At 46.3% G+C, this 26,303-nt stretch overlaps 1 long non-coding RNA gene across 1 annotated transcript; it reads right to left on the bottom strand.

The window, feature by feature from the left end:
• Window positions 1-1,012: 1,012 nt before the first annotated feature.
• On the bottom strand, window positions 1,013-26,283 carry LOC129462971 (uncharacterized). Its single transcript, XR_010115377.1, has 3 exons — window positions 25,648-26,283; window positions 13,613-13,743; window positions 1,013-1,068 (listed from the first exon to the last, which is right to left on the bottom strand). It is a non-coding gene; the product is annotated as an uncharacterized lncRNA (long non-coding RNA).
• Between the last annotated feature and the right edge of the window lie 20 nt (window positions 26,284-26,303).

The following is a 26,303-nucleotide window of genomic DNA, read 5'->3' as shown; positions in this document are numbered from 1 at the left end:
TCCTGGGGAGGTAACAAGGGGAAAGAAGAAAGAGGCTGAGGCAGCTCTGCTACAGACAGCAGTATCCAATCACCAGCACCATGACCAGGGCACATAGCATGGGAAGGGGAGAGATGCCAAGAGGCTAGGCTGGGGGATCCCTAAGGTCCCCTGGGTCAGCCTGGTCTGGTGCCACCTCCACGGCAGTCAGGGGAAAGCAGGGCCTGGGGTCCTGTGTCCACTGCTCTGTGCACCTTCAACCAGGATGAGCCCCCTAGACTGAAGGAGCTACAGGAAAGGAGACCTCAGTTTCCTTCCCTACATACTGAGGTGCTTGGCGTGGGTCACTCCAAGAGTCCCACAGGCTCAGAAAGCCTCCGTTGCCCCAGCTCTCCATAGGTGACCCACTGTGCTCCAAGATTCTTCGAAAATGCTTTCTACCCCTGGAGTTCCTTCTGAGCAGAGAGGGGCAGGGCGGTTGATGCACTGAGACTTGGAGTGGCAGAGCATGGACCACGCATCCCTGGACAAGGGCAAAGACCCCAGTGTGGGAGCCTCAGGTCCTCCTACTGTGGAAGTGGAGCCGTGGCCACATCCCTGGATCTGGTGAGGAGGCCTTGGAAGTGTCTGGGCCCCAGGCCAGTGCTGGCAGTAGGGGTAAGAGGGGTTTCCGATATTTCTCTCAATCCTCTTGGATTTTTGCCCCCTGGGATGTGGGAGCATGGATTTGCCTTGCAAGTTCTGTGTTGTGGTTTTCTTTCTTTGGATGCAGTGCTAGCTCTGGCCACGAGGGGAAGACATGTGCCCACTGTGTTCTGTGGGAGCACCTGAGCCAGAGAAGAGCCAGGAGTCATTCAGGCCATTCCCCTGCCTCCAACCTGACCTGCATCTCCTATTGTCAGCATCCATCTCCACAGTCCGAGCTGGTCCGTGGTAGGATGTGGGAGTGAGGGGCTCCAGATCCTCTCATTTACTCATTCAGTCATGATGCCCAGAGCACTTACCTTGTTCCAGGGCCTGAGTTAAGCTTGGGTGCTGCAGTGAAAAAGACAGACATGGTATAGTCCCTGCCCTCCAGGAGTGCACCATCTGGAGGGGGAGAAGGACCAAGCCACAAAACATATAAGTGGGGAAAGGAGCAAGTGCTGCGTTGAAGTAAAGCAACTGCTGCAGGGGAGGCTGGGGCCACTTCATGGTGGGGGGATCTGAAAAGGCCTCCCTGAGGTGACACTCACGCCATGAGCAGAATGACAAGGGGGAGCCGGCCCTGCAGGCATTTACAGCACAGTGTGGGGAGATGGAACTGTGCAGGTGCTCTAGGGCAGACACGAGTTTGTCCAGAGAGGAGCTTAGAAAGGGGGACAGCGTGGCTGGAGGGAGCTGGGGGGAGAGCAGGGGAAGGAGGGAAGGGTGGAGCAGATCCTGGGCCAGGTCCACTGTATGAGGGCCCCACTGCTGTGTGGAAACACTGCCCCACCTGTAGCTGCCCATAACAATGGGCACTCACTATCTCTGTTTCCACAGACCCAGGCCCAGCCCAGCTCAGCAGGGTGCTTCTACCACATGGTCTCTCAGGGGGCTGGGCTGAGGTCTCCTCTGAGACTCAACTGGGGCAGGATCCACTTTCAAGCTCATTCATGGGGCTATTAGAAGGATTCCACGTGGACTGAAGGGCCAAGTTCCCCTCTGTTGTCCTCTCTGGGTCCTAAGCCACAGAAGCCTCCCCTCAGGGCAGCTCCTAACAGAGCAGCTGCTCCCCAGAGCCAGGGCTCAGAGAGAGGAAAGGAGAAAGAGAGGAGGAAGAGAGGGGGGAAGAGAGAGCTGAGAAGATCTGAGAAAATGTCGGCCATGGTTACTAACAACTAAAGCTTTGAGGAGATATCCCATCATTTTTGCCATATTCTGTGATTAGAACAGGGTCTAGTCCACACTCAAAGGGAGGGTGTTGCACAAGGATGTGTATCCCAGGGGTGTGGATCACGGGGAGCCATTAGTGAGGCTGCTTACTACATAGGCAAGAAAGGTACTTGGGTTTTAATCTGGATATAAAGAGAAGCCACTGGAAGGATTAATGGAGGAAGACAATATATGAAATCATTTAACTTCAACCCAGCATGGCCAGAAGGAGAAATGACATTTCCAAGGTCACATGGCAGCAATCCAGGCCTTCCACAGGAGCTGTGGGGAGGTGGTGTTGCACATATGGAGATGTCATGGAGTAGGAGGCTGAGCAGTCAGCATGCCTGAGGAGCATTTGGGATCCTCTTATCAGATAAATTTGGGATAAATCTGTTTTCTGACTTGAGTCCTACTTGCACAGCACATTGACTTTGCGAAAATTCATCACCTTGTATGTTTCATCTGTGCATTCTATCTTCTTTTCAATTTAATACCAGAAAATTAGAAAAAGACTTGTGGGAAATCTTTAAACCTCCAAACGTGTGGTTTTACCCTCTATCTCTAAGGATGGGAGGGAAACTCTGCCAATGTCTGGGTTGTAGGTGGAGTAAAGAAACTTGCAATACCCCGTCTCTACTAAAAATACAAAAAAATTAGCCGGGTGCGGCGGCGGGCACCTGTGGTCCCAGCTACTCAGGAGGCTGAGGCAGGAGAATGGCGTGAACCCGGGAGGCAGAGCTTGCAGTGAGCCAGGATCACACCACTGAGCTCCAGCCTGGGTGAAAGTGCAAGACTCCATCTCAAAATAAGTAAATAAATAAAATAAAATAAAATAAAATAAAATAAAAAAGGAAAGAAAGAAACTTGCAGTAAAGTAAGTTTGATGAAAAACAGGTAGTCCCAGACCAGGATGGAGGGATCTAGGTGCTAGGAGGAGTGGGTCTGCCCCAATGGACCCAGAGCAGTTTCCTCCCTCAGCGCTGTGATGCAGGCCTGGAACTCAACACTCGTTTTGAGTGTTCTCTGGACCCATTGCTGAGGCAGCAGCACACTTCAGATGACGAGAGGGTGGCTTCTCCTGCATTTGGTGAGCCTGGGGCTTTGGAACCCTCTTCCATTATTTGTGTGAGGTGGACGTCTTTTTCCTGTAATGCAACTGCATTCAGTGCATCCAAAGTCACCAATACGCAAGAAAGACAGAGACATCCATCTGATAAAGGAACCCTAAGCCCAGCCCACTAAAAGACTCTGACTCTTGGTTTCATTTGCATTCTTTTCACTTTTCTAAATCAATTATTGGCTCACAGAGACCCCCCCCCCAGGGTAGAAAGTCATAGGAGAGAGAGAGGAACTGGTTGGGCAGGGCAGGAGGTGGAGGGCAGACTGGTGCTTCTCTCCAGTCTCTCCTGGATTCCAGGCTAAAACCCTAAACACTATGCTTTTGGGGCCATAGACTGGCTCCAGGCAGCCCAGGAGAGTATCCCGCAGCCCCTATTCATCAGCTGCCTTCCCTTCCCAGGTGAATCTGCACCAGGCCTGTCATCTCCTCTAGGGCCAGTCTAGTCCGAACTGCTTTTATGCACAACTCAATTCTAACACTTACTAAACAGAGTTAGTGCAGACCCCACAGGTTAAGGGCTCAGCTCCACAAGGCTGCCCTCACTTCAGACACCAATCACAAACCCCAGGCCTCTCGTACTTCTGACCGGCCAGCTATCAATGGAGGGTTTGCATAACCCCATCCCCAGGCTCCATGATTAGCTGGAATGATGCACAGAACTCAGGAAAGCACTCAGCTTCCTATCACTGGTTATTATAAGGGACACTACTCCAGAACAGTCAAGAGGAAGAGATGCACAGGGCACCGTGGCAGAGGGCGCACAGAGCTCCTATACCCTCTGGGCACAACACCCTCCCAGCACCTCCCTGTGGTCACCAACCTGGGAGTTCTCAGAACCCAGTTGCCTGGGGGCTTTATGGGGGTTCCATCATGTGGCATGATTTATTAAATCACTGGCCACTGGTGACTCACTCAATCTCCAGCCCTCTTCTCTCCCTGGGAGTGCAGAGGTGGGACAGACTGTTTCAACCCTCTAATCATGTGAGTGGTCTTTCTGACCGGGGCCACCTTGAAGCTTCCTAGGAGCCTACCAAGAGTCACCTCAGAACAGAAGAAGCTCCTGTCACCCCTACAGGTCTCAGAAAACTGCAAGGGTTTAGGAACTCTACTGCCAGGGACTGGGGACACAGACCAGTCACATGCTTATAATATCACAAAATCACACTGAGAGAGCAAGACTGAGCCTCTCGGAGACTCTGGGGAGACACTGATCAATCCTAGGATGGACGCACACTCGGCCCTCAGGGTCCGTGGGGGACTGATTCCAGATCCCCAAGGATACCAAAATCCACAGAGGCTCAATCAAGTCTCTGATAGAAAATGGTGTAGTATTTGCATATGACCTGAGCATATCCTCCTGTGTACTCTCAATCATCTCTAGATTCCTTAAAACACCTAATATAGTGTCAATGCTATGTAAATAGTTGTTATGCTATATTGCTTTTTTATTTTATTTTTTTAATATTTTTCATCTGGGATTGCTTGGACCCATGGACTGAATATATTGCTTCCTTAGGAGGCAGCACCAATGTGTTGGCAGGAGGACAAACAAGGCATGAGTTTCAAAAGGTGAGGTTTCTCCAGGTGCAGTGGCTCACATCTATAATCCCAGCACTTTGGGAGGCTGAGGCAGGAGGATCGTTTGAGCCCAGGAGTTTGAGACCAGCCTGGGCAACATAGCCAAACCCTGTCTCTACAAAAAATACAAAAATTATCTGGGCGTGGCAGTACAAGCCTATAGTCCCAGCTACTAGGGAGGCTGAGATGGGAGGATCACCTGAGCTGGGGAGGCGGAAGTTGAAGCAAGCCGTGATCACACTACTGCACTCCAGCCTGGATGAGAATGAGACTGTGTCTCAAATAAGTAAATAAATAAAATTTAAAAATAAAAGGTGAGGTTTGCTGTCCAATGCTGGTCCCAGCCAAGTATGACCTTAGTATCTGCTTTCTGCAAAGTCCCAGGTCCCCACTTGCCAAGGACAGCAGTTCCCAGAGTGACTGGCCTCAGAAAACAAGGTGTCTGAGGGAATGATCAGAGGAAGGAGCCTGGTGGAAATTGGACAGGAAAGGGCTCTGTCCATGAGGCGGCAGTCGCCCATAAGCTGTGGTGTGGGAGGAAGCATAGGGAACCTAGGTTGGTGCTGGAGACAGCATTTCCTGGTCCTGACTTGGAGGAGTTGCTAAACCCTGACATTCCTGACTCCTCCTTTGAGGAGGCTCCTGGCCTGCAAATCTCATGGGGTTATTGTGAGAGTCACCTGGGACAATGGGTTTGGATGCACTTTGTGAATGACACAGTGGGCCTTCCTCTTTCTGTCACTAGCCCTTTGACCTTGAATACGAATTGCTGGGGATCTCCAAGTCTCAATGTCTAAATGTCTAAGCCTGACAGGGTATGAGCTGCTGCAATGGAACATTCTACAGTGCTTCCTGGAAGATTCCCTCCTTCTGTCTGCACCTGACTTAGCCCCTACTCCTTCCTGTTCCCCAGCCTGGAGAGCTCGCCCAAGGGGCACCCAGGTGGTACTGGGCCTACTTTCTCTTTGGAAAAGGTGATGACTTCCTCATTTCAGCTCTCCCTCTTCCGAGCTTGCCCCATGGAATTCCAGGGCTCTAGCACAGCATTTGCTGGACATGAGAGGGAGAAAATCTAGGGCAGGGATCTGCCCCGGGGTGGGAGTGAAGGAGTATCCTGGAAACTGGGTGTCAGGAGTGTGAGTCCCGCCCAGCTGGCCAGCGCCCTGTCCCCATGACACTGCTGGGTGCACATCAGTCCTCCTATCTCCTGCACAAGCTCCCTTCCAAGGGTCGCTTTCCAGAGTGGCTACAGCGTGGTCCATGCTGTCATGGGTGATGGAACAGCCCTGGAGGCCAACATACTGCTGTGTGGGGAGCCAGGGAAGACACTGCTCTTTCCCATCACCTTTGAGGTCCAATGAGCCATCACATCCCTGATCTCCTCACCCAGGGCCTGCACCCTCCCACCGACATGTCCAGGGCCCAGGCCACCTGACATCGGAGCTGCTGTGGGCAAAGAGCTATGAAACCAGAGGAACATACCAGCGTCCTAACAGAGACGCCTGGGCTCATGGGCAGGGTTTATACATGGAAGGAAATCCCACCTGGGAGGAACCTGAGGACAAGTAGAGCCCAAAGGTAGAAAACAGGGGCCTGAGACAGCATCACATGCCTCGAGATCGGTGAGATTGCTGGGTCACACCATGGTTTTAAGCAATCCCACTCTTACTCCCCAGGAAAGGCAGCATCTTCCAGGCCCTGCCAGCCCTGGGCACCCCTTAGCCATGTCTGAGGCCCATGTCCTCCTCCACAGTCACCAGAAAGGTCTTACCACAAATATAGAACATCAGTTAGTTCTTTCAACACCATATCCTCCAAACAGGACGGCCTCTGATTCTCACAACCAAAGACATTTATTCTTCCCAAATATATTTGTTCCTTACAAAAGGGGAGGGCATCATCTGTCTGTGCCCTACGGGGGAAGGTCTGGGGTGTCCCGGGAGCCTGGGCTTAGGGAAAGGAATGGGTCAGCTGTAGCTTTTACTGAGAGCTGGCCGTGGCCTCTAGGAAGGGAAAGGATCAGGAAGAGAGGATGACAGTGGCTTGCTGCCCTGCCATCGTCCTGCTTCACTCACTTGCATTTGTAAAGTTATCTCACTTTTTAAAATTGTTTTATTTATTTATTTATTGAGATGGAGTCTCAGTCTGTCACCCAGGCTGGAGTGCAGTGGTGCGATCTCAGCTCACTGCAACCTCCACCTCCCCAGTTCAATTGATTCTCCTGCCTCAGCCTCCCGAGTAGCTGGGATTTCAGGTGCCTGCCATCACACCCAGCTGATTTTTGTATTTTTAATAGAGACGAGGTTTCACCATGTTGGCCAGGCTGGTTTCTAACTCCTGACCTCAGGTGATCCACCCACCTCGGTCTCCCAAATTGCTGGGATTACAAGTGTAAGCCACCACACCCAGCTTTTTATTTATTTATTCATTCATTCATTCATTCATTTTGAGAGGCAGTTTCACTCTTGTTGCCTAGGCTGGAGTGCAATGAAACAGTAGGCTGGAGTGCAATGGCGTGATCTCAGCTCACTACAACCTCCGCCTCCTGGGCTCAAGCAATTCTCCTGCCTCAGCCTCCAGAATAGCTGGGACTACAGACGCCCACCACCACACCCAGCAAATTTTTGTATTTTTAGTAGAGATGGGGTTTCACCATGTTGGCCAGGCTGGTCTCGAACTCCTAACCTCAGGTGATCCACCCGCCTTAGCCTCCCGAAGTGCTGGGATTACAGGCGTGAGCCACCACGCCTGGCCAAAAAGTTGTTATTTTTAATAGACTGTCATTAGAAAGACAAAGCAAAAACCCAATGAACAAATGTTCCAGGGCTTGTAAAAGTGAAAATGCTCAAAAAAGAACAAGCCCCATGCCCTGGGCCTCTCAGGCCTCCCCCATTGCCTGGAGATGCATTTGGCAGGAGGTGGAGTGGAGGAGGCAGTGAGCCTTAGGGGCCGAATCTCCCCACGGAGCATCCAGGGAGAGTGAAAGACAAGAGGCTTCACATATCCCAAAAGTGGAACTTGAAGGTTTGGGGTGGGCAGCCCTGAGTTCAGAAGGGTGGGGAGAAATCCATGCCCCTGAATATCTTGGTGGGGCTGAGGTCTCCCTGCACCCAAGACCCCATGCCCTTCCTGACATAGGCTGGGGGAGAGGTGCTCTCTGTTTCACTAACTTGGGGAGGGTGTCAGCTCCCACCAGCTCCCCTCGCCTGTCTCGATATGTGTGTGTCAAAGTTCTCCAGAGAACCAGAACCAAGAGGATATATATAGACCTATAGATAAGAGGAGATTTATTATGGGAACTGGCTCACACCATTACAGAGGCTGAGAAGTCTCACAATCTGCCATCTGCAAGCTGGAGACCCAGGAACGCCGGTGGCATAATTCAGGCTGAATCTGAAGGTGTGAGACCCCGGGAAGCCGACAATGTCATTCAGCATGAGGCCAAAGGCCTGAGGACAAGGTGAGGGTGGGCTGGGGAGGGAGACTCCAGTCCTCAAGGAAAGAGAGAGTCTGCTCTTCTGCTGCTGTCTTGCTCTGTGTGGCCCTTGTGGATGGGATGAGGCCCGCCCATGCTGGTGAGGGAGATCTTCTTACGCCGTCCACTGGTTCAAATGCTAATCTCTTCCAGAAACACCTCACAAGCACACCCAGAAACCATGTGTTACCAGCTATCTGGGCACCTCATAGCCCAGTCAAGCTGACACTGAAATTAACCATCACACCACGTGGCACACTCTGGGGCAGCAGGGAGTACAGCACTCTTGGCTCTGCACAGGGAGGTGGTGGGGACGAGCCAGGAGACCAGGACTGTCAGCATGGCTGTGTGGGCTTTGCTCATCTACCTTTGCCAAGTGAAAATGTTCCCAGATCCCCATCTTTTCTTTCCATGTCAGCCTGGGAAGATGCACGAGGCTTGCAGCCAGGGGTGCCGGGGCCTGGGCATGTGGGCAGGCACCTCAGTTCTTGGCTGCTGGACATTGTAGCCCTGCAACCTTGCTGGACTTTGCTAAGGGTACCCTCTCTGCTGTCACTCACCCCAACAGGAGATGGCCAAAGAGAGGCGGGCAGAAAAGGAGCTTGGCCAAGCAGCCTTGGAAAGGAATTTCTGTGTATCACTCATGTCCTTCTCACCACTAGAAAGGCATTTCTACATTGGAGTGGAAGGAAACCGCTGTGCTATGAGAGGGAATGGATCCACACAAAAGAGCAGAGAGGAAGGGAGGAAATGTGCCCAGTGCCAGAATTTTGTGTCATTAAAGACACTTGCCAGAGTTCTGCTTTTGGGGGATGCCCATTTTGACAGTTTTGCGAGTCAAAGAACTGCCTATTTTTTGGTTCTTACTGTGTGGCAGGCACTATGCTAAGGGCATTAACACACATGGATGTGCTTCCTGCAGCAGAGCTGGAAACAGCTCTCAAACACTACCTTCAAGAAAATTCAGTGTCAAGCAGCTTGAGTGTATTATCTAAGATCACATGTCCTGAAAGAATTGGGGTTCAATGCAGAATTCTGTATCATAAATCGTAAGGGTGTATTTATATTTCACATTTTAAATTTCTGGGGTTTTTTTTTTCATTTTTCACCATGCTTTCTGCCTTGAACCACTTTTCCTTGAGATTCTTGGCCTTCATTACTTGGATACTTTTGATTTTTTTTTTTTCTTTAGACAGGGTCTCACTCTGATGCCCAGGCTGGAGTGCAGTGGCACAATCACGGCTCACTGCGCCTTGACACCCTCCCCTTAATTAACAAAATTCTGGCACTGGGCACATTTCCTCCCTTCCTCCCTGCTCTTTTGTGTGGATCCATTCCCTCTCATAGCACAGCGGTTTCCTTCCACTCCAATGTAGAAATGCCTTTCTAGTGGTGAGAAGGACATGAGTGATACACAGAAATTCCTTTCCAAGGCTGCTTGGCCAAGCTCCTTTTCTGCCCGCCTCTCTTTGGCCATCTCCTGTTGGGGTGAGTGACAGCAGAGAGGGTACCCTTAGCAAAGAGAGGTACCTCCCACCTCAGCCTCCCAAGAAGCTGAGAATACAGGTGTGCGTCACCATGCCTGGCTAATTTCTGTATTTTTTTGTAGAGATAAGATTTCACCATGTCGCCCAGGCTGGTCTTGAATTCTTGGGCTCAAGTGATCCACCCCCTTCAGCCTCCCAAAGTCCTAGGATTAGAGGCGTGGGCCACCAAACTCAGCCGATGCTTTTGATTTTTTATAGGTTTTAACATAAATGATTAAAGAATACTTCTTAATTGTTTTTGTTTTTGTTTTTGTTTTGAGATGGAGTCTTGCTCTGTCATCAGGCTGGAGTGCAGTGGTGCAATCTCAGCCTACTGTAACCTCTGTCTTCCAGGTTCAAGCGATTCTCATGCCTCAACCTCCCGAGTAGCTGGGACTACAGGTGTGTGCCACCATGCCCAGCTAATTTTTGTATTTTTAGTAGAGACGGGTTTTCACCATGTTGGCCAGGCTGGTCTGGAACTCCTAACCTCAGGTGATCCACCGGCCTCGGCCTCCCAAAGTGCTGGGGTTACGGGCGTGAGCCACTGAACCTGGCTTCTTAATGTTTTAATAATTACACATGAGGTAAATATATTTACTTTGTGTAAACTTCCCAGAAGAAAAAAATAAAGATTTCTCTTTTAAGAAGCAGTGTTTGAATAGTTTCTAGTAACTCATGAAAGAATTTTGAGTTACTTAAATAAGAACAAAAACAAAAACTAAGCATGTATTTATTTAGAAAATGTTGAGTCATTAGAATGTTAAAACACAACATAGGTGTGGAGAGGTAAAGATATTTGATATTAGATTTTAGGTTTCTTTATCCACAATAAGTAGCTTTGGTTTCTGTCTATATTACTATCTCAAGCATGACCTGGTTATTTCAGTGGTCTAACGGAATTGGATCATTCAGCTAATCAACATGCAAAATATACATAGCTTGACCAATGTGGTCATTTCATACAAATATATCTTTAGCCTGTTTAATTTTTAATCCATTACATTGATCTAGTTAATATCTCTCGTTACTAGGATAATGCGGTCAAAGTTCCTAACACTGGAGTCTTATTATTATCCTGCCCTAAGATGTATTGTGTGGGATCTCTCACAGCACAAAACCTACATGTAATGATTATTTTTGTACTCAAGAACTGAATCCCTTTAGATAAGTTCCAAGGGAGATGAACTATAAAATAAATCTCATTTTATAATATAAAAAGTATAATAAAAAGTATATTTTTAAAAAACTGAGGCTAAGAATGATACTAATAGATTCTATATAATAAAAACATTTTGCTGAATCACTTAATAATTGCAGATTATCTTAATTATCTTGTAATAATTGAATACTTTATAGATCTAAGTATTTCAAATTGTGATTATGTTATTTGGCTCATAGGTAGGAAATTACCATTAAGTTCAAAAATATCACAGAAAAACTAAATAAAAATAAAAATATTCATTTGGATATATACATGCATTAGATATTATGGTGTATTGAATACGTTTTCATATATATGGTGTTATTCCAGAAGCATTATTCAACAGTTGGCCTGTTTTTTTTCTGTTTTTTTTTTTTTTTTTTTTTTGAGATGGAGTCTTCTTGCTCTATCGCCCAGGCCGGAGTGCCCAGGATGGAGTGCGGTGGCGCCATCTCAGCTACTGCAAGCCCTGCCTCCTGGGTTGACGCCATTCTCCTGCCTCAGCCTCCCCAGTAGCTGGGACTACAGGAGCCCGCCACCACGCCCAGCTAACTTTTTTTGTATTTTTAGTAGAGATGGGGTTTCACCATGTTAGCCAGGATGGTCTCAATCTCCTGACCTCGTGATCCACCCGCCTCGGCCTCCCAAAGTGCTGGGATTACAGGTGTGAGCCCCCGTGCCCGGCCAACAGCTGGCCTTTTTTAAAAAATCTGAACTATGTTCAGAAAATCTTTCCACCACAGTGCACAGAGATTGATTTCATTTGCATAACAGATGGATGAGCCATATTATAATTAACTGTTTAATTACCCTGTTATCCAGTTGTGGATATTTAAGTCCAAACATTGCAGTAATAAATATGCAAGAGTGCCTTTAGACACATCAGAGAATGTGGCTCTAATTTAGGGATGTAGAAGTAAAATTGCTCAGCCGAATTGCTTATGCATTTTGAACGATAAGAGTTACTGCCGGATTTTTGTTACAAAGGCTGCAGTAATTTACACTCCTGACACTGAATGAGTGCCCGTATGTTGACGCATCATCGGTGCTGGAGAAGATGACCTTCTAAATTTGTCTTACCCTCATCAGTTGTGTTGGTCATTAATCTGTCAGGAAAACAGAAACTACACAAGCTTCCTATATCAGAGAGATCTGGCTGGGTGCAGTGGCTCATGCCTGTAATCCCAGCACTTTGGGAGGCCAAGGTGGGCGAATCATTTGAGGCCAGGAGTTCGAGACCAGCCTGGCCAACCGAGCCAAACCTCCTCTCTACTAAAAATACGAAAACATAGCTGTTGTGGTGGTATGCACCTGTAATCCCAGCTACTCAGGAGGCTGAGGCACAAGAATCACTTGAACCCAGGAGGTGGAGGTTGCACTGAGCCGAGATCACGCCACTGTACTGTAGCCTGAGTGACAGAGCGAGACTCTGTCTCAAAAAACAAAAAAAGAGACTTGAATACAGGGAATTTGACAAAAAGATGCCACAGATCTAAAACTGTGCCAACCCCAAAGCTGGAGGAACCAAGGTAAGAGTTTGGGGTTCTCAGAACCTAAATGATTGAAGAAATAGAAAGTGGGGCTGAAATTCTGAGAAGGAACCACCACCTGGCTGAGGGAGGGTTCTCTCAGAGGTGGGACAGCCACCTGGCTGTGCTGGTGTCTATGAAGTGGAGGAGGGTTTCTCAGAGGTGCGATGACCACCTGGCTGTGCTGGTGTCTCTGGAGTGGAGGAGGATCTCTCAGAGGTGGAATGAGAGTCAGGCAATAATCCCAAACAAAAACAGGAAATTTGTGTGGTTTGCATTTTGGTTTTGCTTGTTTTGTTTGGAGACAGGGTCTCGCTCTGTAACTGCTGGAGTGCAGTGCTGACTGTAGCTCACTGCAGACACAAGCTCCCACCTCAGCCTCCCTAGTAGCTGAGACTACAGGCATGTGCTGCCATGCCCGGCTTGTTTTTGTTGTTTTAATTTTTATTTTACTTCCCAGGACTCTAAAAGACTTGCTGACCTATTAACACACAAACTAGTGCCCACATCCCTACTCCCCATCTTGTCACTTTGTCCCCACCCAGTCCCTTACTGCCTCTGCCATCCCCTCAGTGTGACTGAGTTGCTGGAGGTACCCTGCCCCGTCCTTAATTTCTTGCCCCAGGCCCTGCTGGGCCCCCCGTCTCTGCCCTGCCTGCCTCAGCTCCCCTCTGTCTCTCAGCGTTTTCACCTCCATGCTCCCAGCCTCACATCCTTGGAGCCGAGTTTGCCTCTCACAAAGCATGGCCCCCTACGGTCCCCAGCACCGCTGGTGCCAGGGCCATCCTGCCCCGCCATTGTGTCCTCACATTCCCCAACACTGGACTCAGGTTTCCCCTGGGGGGCTGAGCTGTCTTCCCTCAGTCATGCCTTCCTCCCCACCCAGGCTCATCCAGCCCGTCTGCTCTGCTCCGGTACCCTCTCCCCACCTTTCACCTTGGATCAAGCCCACAAGGTCATCTAGGGACATTTTATATCCAGAGTAACTTGACAACATCTCCTCCTGCACTGTCTGGTCACATGCTCTGAGGTCAACAGTGGTGCATCCACTAACAACACATTTCATACTATCCAGCACAACTCACGACCTTGCAAACATAGATTAAAGGAAAAATGCCGGAATACGGGACAGATGGCTAAGCATTCTAATTTGAATGAGCACATTTAAAACTACAAGGAAAAACTATCACTAGGTTCACCTCACAGGACATCTGGGTTTTCTTTCAAGGAAACGAGCAACTGGACACACTGAGACCCTCCTTCTGGGTTAAGGGCCCAGGATGCTTCCCCTGGGCTGCCTACCATGCGCTGTTCTCCTCTCCCTGCTGTTCCTCAGTCTGACACACACACCTGCAGTGGTGGCCTGGTCAAGGGATGCACTTGCCTCCTCGGCATGAAAGGACGATGGGCAAACAGGAATCCCACAAATGGCACTGTCAGAGTAAGAAGTGCGGCAAAATGAACTGAGGGCAGGTGCTGTCGTTCGGCAGTCTGTGATTCTAAGACCTAAGACCAGGATTGCTTTTGAGACTGGAGTGAAACAGCAAAGACAGAAGACAAGAGTGACTCTGAGGCCTTTACTTGGCTTCCACACTAAAATGCATTAGCCCCAGGAATCAGCTTCTCTTTTCTTCCTCTTCATATTTAGATGGTGAGAGAGGTAGCGTTTAAGACATACATTAGGGCCCCAGATGAGGGCCAGGAACAGGCTAGACCAAGACTCAGACAGCCCAGCTCCATGGCAACCCGATGGCCCCTGTGGGAGTGGACAGGTATCCTGCTCATTCCCTCTCAGGGCGACTTCAGCTCTTGGAGGGGAGGGTTCTGGTTAAGCCTCAGGTGGGATAGTTATGGTGAGTGACAGTTGCTAGAAGAACACTGTGACAATATCTGTTATTTTCAGTTGATCCAGTCTCTTGTCCACCACACAGACTCCTTGATGGAAAGCCCTTCAGGAATAAGAAAGGGTTCAGGTTCTCAGGGTAAAACAGGCTTTGCAATTCTCTAATTTGCTAATTGTCAACTTCTGAAGACTGTGTTTCCTCATGGTAGTAGGAGCTAGTATGAGTAATTTACCAGCGTGAAACGCAAGATTCCGTGCACCTGTGGATATACGGCCTGCGTTCCAGCACCTCCTTTCGTGAATTCTTGGATTTCTTCCTCAGCTCCTTTCCTGAGTCAGTTCGTCTCTGACTTAACCCGCAACGGGCATCGAAGGGAATTATTCCAGGAAGTGTCCTCCCCATCACTCTTTACTGGTTTTTTGTTTCCTTTCTGATGTTTTTGTTTTTGTTTTGACACAGCACACAGCGAAACTGCTGCAGGAGGCAGAAGGATGTGTGTGACATATCATCACCTTCCATTTTGCATTAATAACCATCACCCGAAATTTGCCTATCCGCTGCTAAAATAAAGATTCAACAGAATAGAAACTCAACAGGAAAACTCACTGTCACTAAGGCCAACAAAAGACAAACTGGAGAAATATTAGTCATAAATACAGAAAATAAAGGATGGGTGAACAAATTGAGATCCGGCTTGCTGAGCGTCACGTGGAGACCCTGTGCAGGAAGAGCCAGGACACCAGAGCTGGGGGGCTTCTGCAATCCCGGCCGCTCCTGCATCCTGGGCTCACGGTTGGGGCCTGTCTGCCTCCAGCTGGTGGCTCCATCCTCTCTGTGCCCTACCAAGCTCACCAGTAAACTGCAGCTACAGGACACACAGCATGGAAGAGGGTGACTCTAGGCAAGGCCTCTCCAGCTAGGGTGGGCCCAAGGGAGACCTCCCTGAATGGAGGTGGCAGGTGGGGAACCCGCAGGACGTCACTGTCACCGACGCCCCATTGCGATGGGCCCACCTGCTGCCCCTGCCCTCGCATGCAGACCCCTGTGGCCCCCTGGACACCTGTGAGGTCCTGAAGCCTAGCGAGGCAGCTGCCCTGAGGCCTGAGCCTCTGCAGGGACCAAGGAGCATGCCATGTACGTGACAAAACCTTTCCCTAAAGAAAGTGTCCCGTCCACCCCTTGAGGTTCTGGAAAACATTTCTTAAGACCCATTGAATGGCAGGACAAGATAAAAGGAATTGAATTTAAAACAGAGAATGAAATACTGGAGCTTGATTTCACTGCAGAGGAAAAACTGAGCCCCAGAGAATGAAGTTGTTCCCATCCGTGCATCTTCACCTGGCTAACACAAAGAGCTGGGCCTGCGCCCAAGGAGGGGCCTCCACGTGGTCCCGAGGAATCACACAGTGTGGGTAAAATATCCTCCCCAGAATGCCCCCAAAGAGATCCACATGTGATGGGATCCCTTCCTAGGGAAAAGTAGCCATGCTCACGCTGGTAAGCCAGCTAAGCTTCTCCACAAATGCTCCCCATGGCTGACAGCCAGAGGAAGCCCATGGGCCCCTGGCCCCAGGGACCTCCTGCCATTCCCCATTCCCCTATTCAACAGCCTCCTCACAAACCACTAGCAAGCCCAGATCTCCTTGCATCTCTACCTCCACCTTTCCAGAAGGCATCTAAATAGAATAGTGCAGCCTCTTCTCTCCACCACTCTCACTTGGTCATATACATTGAAGGCTCACTCCTGCCTCTGAGCGACTTGACAGCTCATTCCTTTTCATCGGTGAGTAGTATTCCATTGTGTGAATGTGCTTCAGCTTGTTTTTTATTCACCTATTGAAGGACATCCTGATTTAAAGTGTCTGGAAACTTAAAGTATCTGAATAGAGGGTGCTGTATATAACTGCATGTTTTTTTGTTTGGACATAAGTTTTCAAAGCAGTTGATGACCCAGGAGCACAGCTGCTTTCTTAGACCATATGGTGAGACTGTGTTTAGCTTTGAGACAAAACTACCATTGGCACTGCCAGTGGCTGTACCATTATGCCTTCCACCCGCAGTGATAAGCTCCTGTTGTTCCTAATCCTCCATAGCAATTGCTATCGTCATTGTTTTTATATTCGAATTGTTCTAAGAGAACCAATAGGAATTTTATATTTATATACATATATATTTACATATATATACACACATATCTCTATATATAGAGAGATATTTGTGCCCAGTGCAGTGGCCCACGCCTGTAATCCCAACGCTTTGAGAGGCAGAGATGGGTGGATCGCTCAGGAGTTCCAGACCAGCCTGGACAACATGGTGAAACAGCGTCTCTACAAAAAATTAGCCAGCGTGGTGGTGCGCGCTTGTGGTCCTAGCTCCTCAGGGAGGTGAAGTGAGAAGATTGCTTAAGCCCAGGAAGTCAAGGCTACAATGAGCCGAGATGGTGCTGCTGCACAACAGCCTGGGCAACAGAGCCAGACCCTGTCTCAAAAAAAAAAAAAAGAGAGAGAGATTTATTATGGGAATTGACTCTCATGATTATAGAGACCAAGAAGTCCCACAGTCTACTGCCTGCAAGCTGGAGAACCAGGAACACCAGTGGTATAACACACAAGCCTGAAGACCTGATAGTCAAGTGGGGAGCCACTGGTGCAGTCTCAGAGTCCAAAGGCTTGAGAACCAGGAAGGACAGAAGACGAAAATTGCAACTCAAGAAGAGAGAGACTGCATTGTTCTATTTGGGCCCCCAGTGGATCAGATGGCACTCACCCACACTGGTGAGCATGGCCCATCCTCGGTCTACCCATTCAGTGCTCATCTCTTCCAGAAACACCCTCACAGCCACACAGCTACCTCACTGTTGTTGTAACTTGCAATCCCCTGATGACATATGCTATTGGGCTGCTTTTGGTAATACTTATTTGCCATCTTTATGTATTCTTTGGTGAGGTGTCTGTTCAGATCATCACCCATTTTTATTGGATGGTTTGTTTTCTTCTGGTTGAGTTTTACTTTCTTGGTATACTTTTGATAATAGTCCTTTTTCAGATAGATGTTTTCCAAATACTTTCTCCCAGTATGTGCCTTGCCTTTTCATTCTCCTAGTGGGGTCTTTTATGGAGTAGACATTTTCAGTTTTAATAAGGTCTACGTTATCATGTTTTCCTTTCATTGATTGGCTTTTGGTGTTGTGTATAAAACCTCATCACCAAATGCAAGGTCAGGTAGATTTTCTTCCATGTTCTATCCTAGAATTTTTACAGTTTTCTACTTTAAATTCTAAGTCTATGAATAATTTTGTATGTATTTTTGTGTACGTTGTAAGATTTGTTTGTACATTTGTTTTATCCCACAAGGTCATCTGGCTGTTTCATCACCATTTGTGGAAAAGACTCTTTTCTCCACCGAGCAGCTTTTGCTCTTTGACAGAATCAGTCGACTATATTTATGTTGGTCTATTTAGGGGCTCTCTATATTGTTCCATTTGTCTGTGTGACCATTTCTTCCCCAATGTTACACTCTCTTCATAGATTTATAAGTCTTGGAATCTGGATGTGTGACTTCTTCAACTTTGTTCCTCCTCAGTCTTATATTGTCTATGTTAGGTTTAGAAACATTTTATTGGTGTCTTTGCTGGGATTTTGATTGGAATTGCACTGGGTCTATAGAGGAAGTTTGGAGGAATTATTTATTTAGCTTTTGTCTAATTTTTTTCAACTGTGTTTCAAAGTTTTCTGAATGCACATTTGTACATATTTTGTTAGGTTTATACAAGGACTCAATTTTGGGGGTGCTATTGTAAATGATTTTTCTTTCATTTCAAATCAACTTCCAGTTGTTCTTTACTGACATGTAGGAAATCAATTAACTTGTATTATTGCCCTTTTACTTTGATTCTTATATCCATTCCGATCAAGATACGGAATAGCAGGCTCCACTTCAGTTTGAATTTCCAAAATTACCGCGTGGCACAATCTGTACACTGAATTTCAGTGATGCCAATGCATGTGATGCATGCAACTCACTCCAGAATAGCGGGCTCAAGTAGTCCTGCACTGTGTGCTGACCACCGGCAGGGCGCGCCCGATCCCGCTACTTTCCACCCGCGCGCCGTGCGTGCGTGCTCGGTGTGCAGCCTGGGCGCGGCGTGCGCGGGGAGAACCGAGCTTTCTTCTCGTGAGTTCAGTCGTGCGGGGCGCGGAGGGGAGCGGCCCGGACCGAAGAGGGAGCTTTGCCGCGGCTTTCCCAACCGTTCCTTTTTTTTTTTTTAATTTTAGGTTTTAATGGTACAAAGTATTCAGTATTATCCCTTTCAGAGATGAGGGTAGGATACCACAGACATCAGTAACTGACAAGATATAATATCAACACATGTAACATTTGGATCCTTTTTTTATAACCCTAAAGGGAGCAACTGCAAGTGCAGAAACAGTGAGTGAACTAGTTTTGTCCAGACAAGGTTTTCTGATGTGCTATTACTTTAAACACCACTTTTAGACACTAAAGATTTAAAGTGATAAAGCCAGTAACTTTATTAGACTAGTTTTTACATAAATAACCAGATTTGTTTCTTTGCCTAACTAAAATACAATTTACATGCATCAACACATAGATTATTCTAAGACATGCTCGGGAAAGTAATTTTGAATGTAAAAAGTTTTATAATTTGTTTTCTCCTTAGGGCAGAAGATGTACATTACATATTAGTGCTCAAATATATGTTCATTTCCAGAATGAATTTTTGCACAGTAATCATATATCCATTTAATATGTATAAAGTGTTCTTGGGGATGGGGGTCTATTCACTCACTGTACCATGTCTTATACAGGCTTCAACATGCAAATTTGTTTATATCGTCTCTGTCTTCCTGGCTGGAGTGCAGTGGCGCGATCTCGGCTTACTGCAACCTCCACCTCCCGAGTTCAAGCGATTCTGGTGCCTCAGCCTCCCGAGTAGTTGGGATTACAGGCGCGCGCCACCACGCCTGGCTAATTTTTTTTTTTTTTCATTTTTTGATAGAGATGGAGTTTCACCATGTTGGCCAGGCTGGTCTCGAACCTCACCTCAAATGATCCGCCCGCCTCGGCCTCCCAAAGTGCTGGGATTACAGGCAGGAGCCACTGCGCCCCGCCCTCCAACCGCTCTTAAAAACTGCGCACGGAAGCGGTCACTTTTCTGGGATTTTCCCACGTGGTTCTTTACTTTGTCAGAGAACATTTTTAAAACACTTACTTTTTAGAAGTTTCGCCTCCTCGAGGCTTTGCCGCTCCTGGTCATCGCCTATCGCGGTATATTTGCAGATTCTGACTTGTTTCTGGGACGGTCTCGATGCTGAGACGCTGGGGCCGGCGGGGTGGGCGCCCCGGTTGCCAAGGTTTTGCTGGTCTGTTTTCCCACAGCGCCAAAGCCCTGCACACGCTGGAAAACAGCTGCGCAGAATCCACTACATTACATTTAAATATATTGTTTATAATAAAATCAGATCTCACTACAGTCTTCTTTTCCTGGCTATAATGGAAGTAAATGCGTCAACAATACTTATCGTTCCTTTGTTAAGAAAGTCACAGTTTAATTGGCAGCAGATTTGTAGGGGTGCATAGGTGATGCATGTTTTTAGTCATCGGAGTCGTGGATTAGAGGAAATGTTAGCTGTATCAAGTTTTCATATTAAAACACAAGATGAATTCAGGAGAATCTCATTTTTTTGGTTTGTTTTTCTAGGTCTTGACCATCTGCAATACGGAATTAGCTGAAGGTCAGTTACCTTTAGCTGTGAACCCATGTGGTCGTGGGGTCATATGACAGCTCTTTATGCAAATTGCAGTTTTTGTTTTCCTTATTTCAGGGTCCATTTTAGCAACTTACATTTTTCTATGAAATCACCCATTTCCTCTAGGTTCCCAGTTTGTTCGGTTAAAAGACTTGATTTATCCTCTATTTGTAGTTTTATACAGAATTCTTTATTATTATTATTATTATTTTTAGAGTCGGGGTCTCCCTAATGTTACCCAGGCTGGTCTCCAGCTCCTGGACTCAAGCAATCCACTGGCCTCAGGCTTCAAAAGTGCTGAGATTACAGGTGTGAGCCACGACATCCAGCCCAGGATTCTTAATTTTAACTACTTTTTTATTCTATTTTTTTCCATGATCAAAACTATATTCTTAAAGTATACTTCTTAGAGTATTTTGTTTTCAAGTGACATAATTGCTATGTTTGACAATTTCTTATGACCCAGTAACGTATTATGTGTGCATATATATATATAGTTACTGGTATGGTACCAGTATTGTAGCAATTACAATGCGGAACAATACCAGTAACTGATAAGTATATTTATTAGTTCATTAAGTATGCATAGCTAATAGAACATAGTTTGTGATATGATACATTTGGTCATGACTGGCTACTTCTGTTATGCAGATTGAAAGGTCAGAAGAGTATTTTACTTCTGGTGTTCTCAATTATAGCTCAAGTTTAAAGTGACTTCCTAGAAGCATTAAAAATTCCTTTTGAACTTTATTATACAAATAAGGCACAGATCCCTTTTTATCATTAGCTACATGACTAGCTATATGGACATCATAACGTAATTGTAAGTTCAGCTAAAATTGGAAACATTCCAGTGTTTGGGTTTCCAATAATTCCTTCCAATAATAGCTCTATGAGGTAATTTTCTTTTTTACAAAACATAACAACACCTAAAATCACTCATACGGTATCCCATAATTTTTGTTTCTCTGATTTTATCACTTTCTGCAAAGCATCTAGAAAATTATGAGATTGAATATTCTTTTAAACACTTCTAAAAAATATATAAACACTTCTGTTTTAGAAAACATCACAATGAAACATCAAATCATCATCATGAATTCTGTTAACATTCTTCCAGACCTTGAATATTGTTTTCCAGTGGTGAGTATTTGTATCACTGCTAAAAGATGCTCATGAAACAGAACTAAGGGAAATTTCTTTGGAATAAGACAGCCACTCACAAGGAAAGAACTCACCACTGGAGCATCATTTTATAAAGCTACTCTCTTGAAAATGTTGACCATGAATTGAAATAGATTCTTTAAAGTCTGCATCTTACCCTGGTGAAAGGTAATCAGCTTTTTACAGAGTGAACCCTTGGCCAGGCATAGTGGCTCATGCCTGTAATCCCAGAACTTTGGGATGCCAGGGCAGGAGGCTCACGTGAGCCCAGGAGTTGAAGACAAGCCTGGGCAACGTACAGAGACCCATCTCTACAAAAAATTAATTTAAAAATTAGCCTGGCATGATGGTGAACACCTATAGTCCTAGCTACTCCAGAGACTGAGGGAGAGGATCGCTTGAGCCCGGGAGGTCAAGGCTACAGTGAGCTATGATCACACCACTGCACTCCAGCCTAGGTGACAGAATGAGACCTTGTCTCAAAAAAAAAAGAGAGAGAGATTGAGAATGAGCTCAGGACATAGCAACACAACAACAAAAAGTAATAATATAACATAATAAATAATTATATTATAAAAATATATTAAAGTGACTTTTGGAATTATATGTTAGTCTGTATCATTTACTTTTCATTATAATAGATGTTTTTAATGCTCCTAGTAAAAAACAGGAGGGACCAGGTGCAGTGGCTCACTGCTATAATCCCAGCACTTCAGGAGGCCAAGGTGGGAGGATTGGCTTGAACCCAGAAGTTCAAGACCAGCCTGGACAACACAGTGACACCCTGTCTCTACAAAAAATTCAAAAATTCGCCAGGTGTGGTGGCACGCACCTGTAGTCCCAGTTACTTGGGAGGCTGAGGCTGTGACCACACCACTGTACTCCAGCCTGGGCAACAGAGTGAGACTCTGTCTCAAAAAAATAAGTAAATAATAAAAATAAAAACCAGCCAGGCATGGTGGTACAGTCCTGAGGCGAAGGTGGGAGGATCGCTTGAGCCCAGCAGTTTCAGGTTGCAGTGAGCTCTGATGGTGCCACTGCACTCTAGTCTGGGCAACAGAGGGAAACCCTGTTTCAAAAAAAAAGTACAGCCAGTTATCACTGTCAATTACTTGTGATTAATAGTACAACTAATTAAACAGGTGTTTGAAAAAAATAACAATGTTTTTTCATAATAACATTTATTATAATGAAAAGTAAATGATACAGACTAACATATAATTCCAAATGTCACTTTAACATATGTTTATAATACATATAATTATTTATTATGTGTTATATTATTATTACTAAATTTTTATTTTTGAATAGTTTCAGATTTACATAAAATTTGGGAAGATAGCACAAAGATTTTTCATGTTGTGCAGACCCATCCATATGTTTCCTCTCTTGCTAATGTCTTACATCAGTATATACTGTTATCACAATGAATGAACCAATATTAAGTTATTACTACAAACTAAAGTCCATACTTTATTCAGATTTTCTTAGTTTTCCTGATATAGTTTGGCTGTGTCCCCACCCAAATCTCATCTTGAATTATAATCCCCATAATCCTCACGTGTGTCATGGGAGGGACCGAGTGGGAGGTAGTTTAATCATGGGTAATTTAATCAGTTTCCCCCATGCTGTTCTCCTGATAGTGAGTGAGTTCTCAGGAGATCTGATGGTTTTCTAAGTGTCCGGCGTGTCCCCTGCTGGCACTCATTCTGTCTCCTGCCGTCCTGTGAAAAAGTGCCTTCTGCCATGATTATAACTTTCCTGAGGCCTCCCCAGCCATGGGGAACTGTGAGTCAATTAAAGCTCTTTGCTTCATAAATTAAACTTCTCTGCTTCATAAAGTCTTGGGCAGTTCTTTATAGCAGCGTGAGAACAGACTGATACATTTTCCTTGTCTGTTTGAGTTCCATCAAGGATACCACTTAGTGATGTCTCCTTTGGCTTCTCTTGGCTGTGGCAGTTCGTCAGACTTTCTTTGTTTTTGATAACCTTGAAGATACTGAGGAGTGCTGGTCAGGTGTATTGTAGAATGTCCTCCAGTTTAAATGATGTTTTTCTCATTGTTAGATTGGGGTTCTTGGTTCTGAGAAAGATGATCTGAGGTAAAGTGCCATTTTTCTTCTCTTTTTTTTTTTTTTTTTTTTTTTTTTTGAGAGGGAGTCTCCCTCTGTCGCCAGGCTGGAGCGCAGTGGCACTATCCTGGCTCACTGCAACCTCTGCCTCCCGGGTTCAAGCAATTCTCCTGCCTCAGCTTCCCGAGTAGCTGGTACTACAGGCAAGCACCACCATGTCCAGCTAAGTTTTATACTTTTAGTAGAGACGGGGTTTCACCATGTTGGCCAGAATGGTCTCGATCTCTTGACCCCGTGATCCACCCACCTCGGCCTCCCAAAGTACTGAGATTACAGGCGTGAGCCACCGCGCCCGGCCAAAGTGCCATTCTTCTTACATCATAGCAAGGGCACAGGCTCCCAAGACCCTGTTCACGTTAATGCTGATCACCCGGCTGAGGTTATGTTTATCAGCTTTCTTCACTGGGAAGTAACTTTTCCCCTGTCTATACTGCATGTGGTCTTTGGAACGAAATCACTATGCAAAGCCCTCACTTAAGAAGTGGGGAGTTTGGGCTGGGCGCAGTGGCTCACGCCTGTAATCCCAGTACTTTGGGAGGCCGAGGCAGGCGGATCACAAGGTCAGGAGATCGAGATCATCCTGGCTAACACGGTGAAACCCTGTCTCCACTAAAAATATATATAAAAAAAATTCTCCGGGCGTGGTGGCGGGCGCCTGTAGTCCCAGCTACTCCGGAGGCTGAGGCCAGAGAATGGTGTGAGCCCCGGAGGTGGAGCTTGCAGTGAGCCGAGATCGCGCCACTGCACTCCAGCCTGGGCGACAGAGCAAGACTCCGTCTCAAAAAAAAAAAAAAAAAGAAGTGGGGAGTTTGTGCTGCCTCCTTATTGACTGATTATCTGCATTAATCATTAGGAGCTCTTCTGCATAAGGGATTTCTATTCACTCATTTATTCATTTAATCATTTATATATACCATCATGGACACCTGGATAATTATTTTAAGCTTTCGACTATAATTTAATACTACATTATTTATTTTGATGCTCAAATTGTTCGTGCTTTGGCCACTGGGAGGGCTTTCCAAAAGCTCCTTCTTTTGTTTGACAACATTCGATTTTTGCGGGGTTTGTTTAATTTTGTTTTTTGAGCACTTCCTTATTTCAGTACTATCCAATCTTGTATTTTTGCTGCCCCAGTCCCATTATTATCAATTTCTCCAAGAAGCTCTGGTTTCTTTTATTGGAAGATCGTATTAAAAACTTACATCTGGAATTCTTCCTAGATCTGTAAGAGAAGTGAAGTCACAGGACAAGCCTCAGCCCCTCAGGGTGGAGAGACCAACAGTCAAATACAAAGAACTACAACTGGCTGGGCTCAGTGGCTCACGCCTGTAATCCCAGCACTTTGGGAGGCTGAGGTGGGCAGATCACAAGGTCAGTTCAAGACCAGCCTGACCAACATGGTGAAACCCCGTCTCTACTAAAAATACAAAAAATAGCCGGGGGTGGTGGTGCATGCCTGTAATCCCAGCTACTCAGGAGGCTGAGGCAAGAGAATCACTTGAACCCGGGAGGCGGAGGTTGTAGTGAGCCAAGATTGCGCCACTGCACTCCAGCCTGGGCAACAGAGTGAGACTCCATCTCAAAAAAAAAAAAAAAACCACAACTACTGCAGCAGAACCAGAACCAGAGTGCCAGGCAGGAGGGGAGCCTGCAAAGCTGGTGGCGCTGGGCTCAATGAGGATGAGTCTGATAGCTGCAGGGCAAGCCAGTCATGGGGGCACATTTGTGAGCCTTAACTCCTGGAGCTCCACCGGATTCTCACAGTGAATCCTGGAGAAAAATCTCAGAGGGCTTCAGGCAGGTGGAGGAGAACAGGCACCATTTTGAAATACGCCAGAGCATTCTCCTCTTAATAAGATCTGTCCTCGGGAGAAACTTTTATTCCAGCTTTATTGAGGTATAATTGAGAAATGAAAATTGTATATATTTAAGGTGTGCAAGGTGATGATTTGATATACATATACACTGTGAAATGATTGCCACAATCAAGCTAATTAGCACATCCACTGCATCACGTGTGCACATGGGGTTAGAACACTTACTATCTACTCTCTTAGCAAAATGCTGTGACACATTATTAACTAGAGTCACCATGTGTGCGTTAGATCCCCAGAACTTGTTTGTTTTATAACTGGAAGTTTGTATTCTTCAGCCAGCACCTCCCCATTTCCCTACCTCCAACACCCCCAGCTCCTGGCAACCACCAATCTACTCTCTGCTTCTATGAGTTTGACTTTCTCGGATTCCACATACATATGAGATCACACAGTATTTGTCTTTCTATGTCTGGCTTATTTCACTTAGTATAATGTCCTCGAGGCTTACCCATGTTGTTGCTGCCAATGGCAAAATTTCCTGCTTTTTAATGCTGAATAACATTCTGCCTTATATTCTAGATATACCTCACATTAGCTTTACCCACTCACCTGTTGACAGACAGTTGGTTGTTTCCATATCTTGGCTTTTGTGAATAATGCTGCACTAAACATGGAGTGCAGATATTCCTTCACGATACTGATTTCATTTCCTTTGGGTATCTTCCGAGAAGTGGGATTGCTGGATCATATGGTAGTTCTATTTTTACTTGTTTGAGAAACATTACATTCCCAAGAGCAGTGTACAAGGGTTCACTTTTCTCCACATTCTGACCAACCATTGTTATCTCCTGTCCTTTTGATAATAGCCATCCTAACAAGGGAAGCCTTGCTTCTCAGTGCTCTCTGCTCACAGTACAAGGAAACGTGCATATTCTCACAAGGATACAGACTCCTGGATCATGTGTCTAAATTAAGGTAAGCATGAGTCGCACTGATGTCTTCGGCTCTAACCTATTAGCGTATGGATCATTCTAGCTTCTCTTCTCATCTGTGACTTCTCACTCCAGCAGTGAGAAACCAGGCTCACACCCATCTGCCACGTATTTAATTCATTGTGCAATTCCGCACTAGAGGTAGAGTGGCTTCAGAACTGTTAACTGTTACCCTTGTGGGAACTTTCTAAAAGAGACGGCACCATTTATGGACAGTTTCCTTTGCCTTTAGCTTTCTGGATCTCCATCATTTCCAAAGTCACTTTGGTCAGC

This window comes from Symphalangus syndactylus, chromosome 14 (assembly GCF_028878055.3).
Source record: "Symphalangus syndactylus isolate Jambi chromosome 14, NHGRI_mSymSyn1-v2.1_pri, whole genome shotgun sequence".
Taxonomy (NCBI): Eukaryota; Metazoa; Chordata; class Mammalia; order Primates; family Hylobatidae; genus Symphalangus; species Symphalangus syndactylus.
The sequence above is the reverse complement of the archived record's forward strand: the minus strand, read 5'-3'. Positions and strand labels throughout refer to the sequence as shown.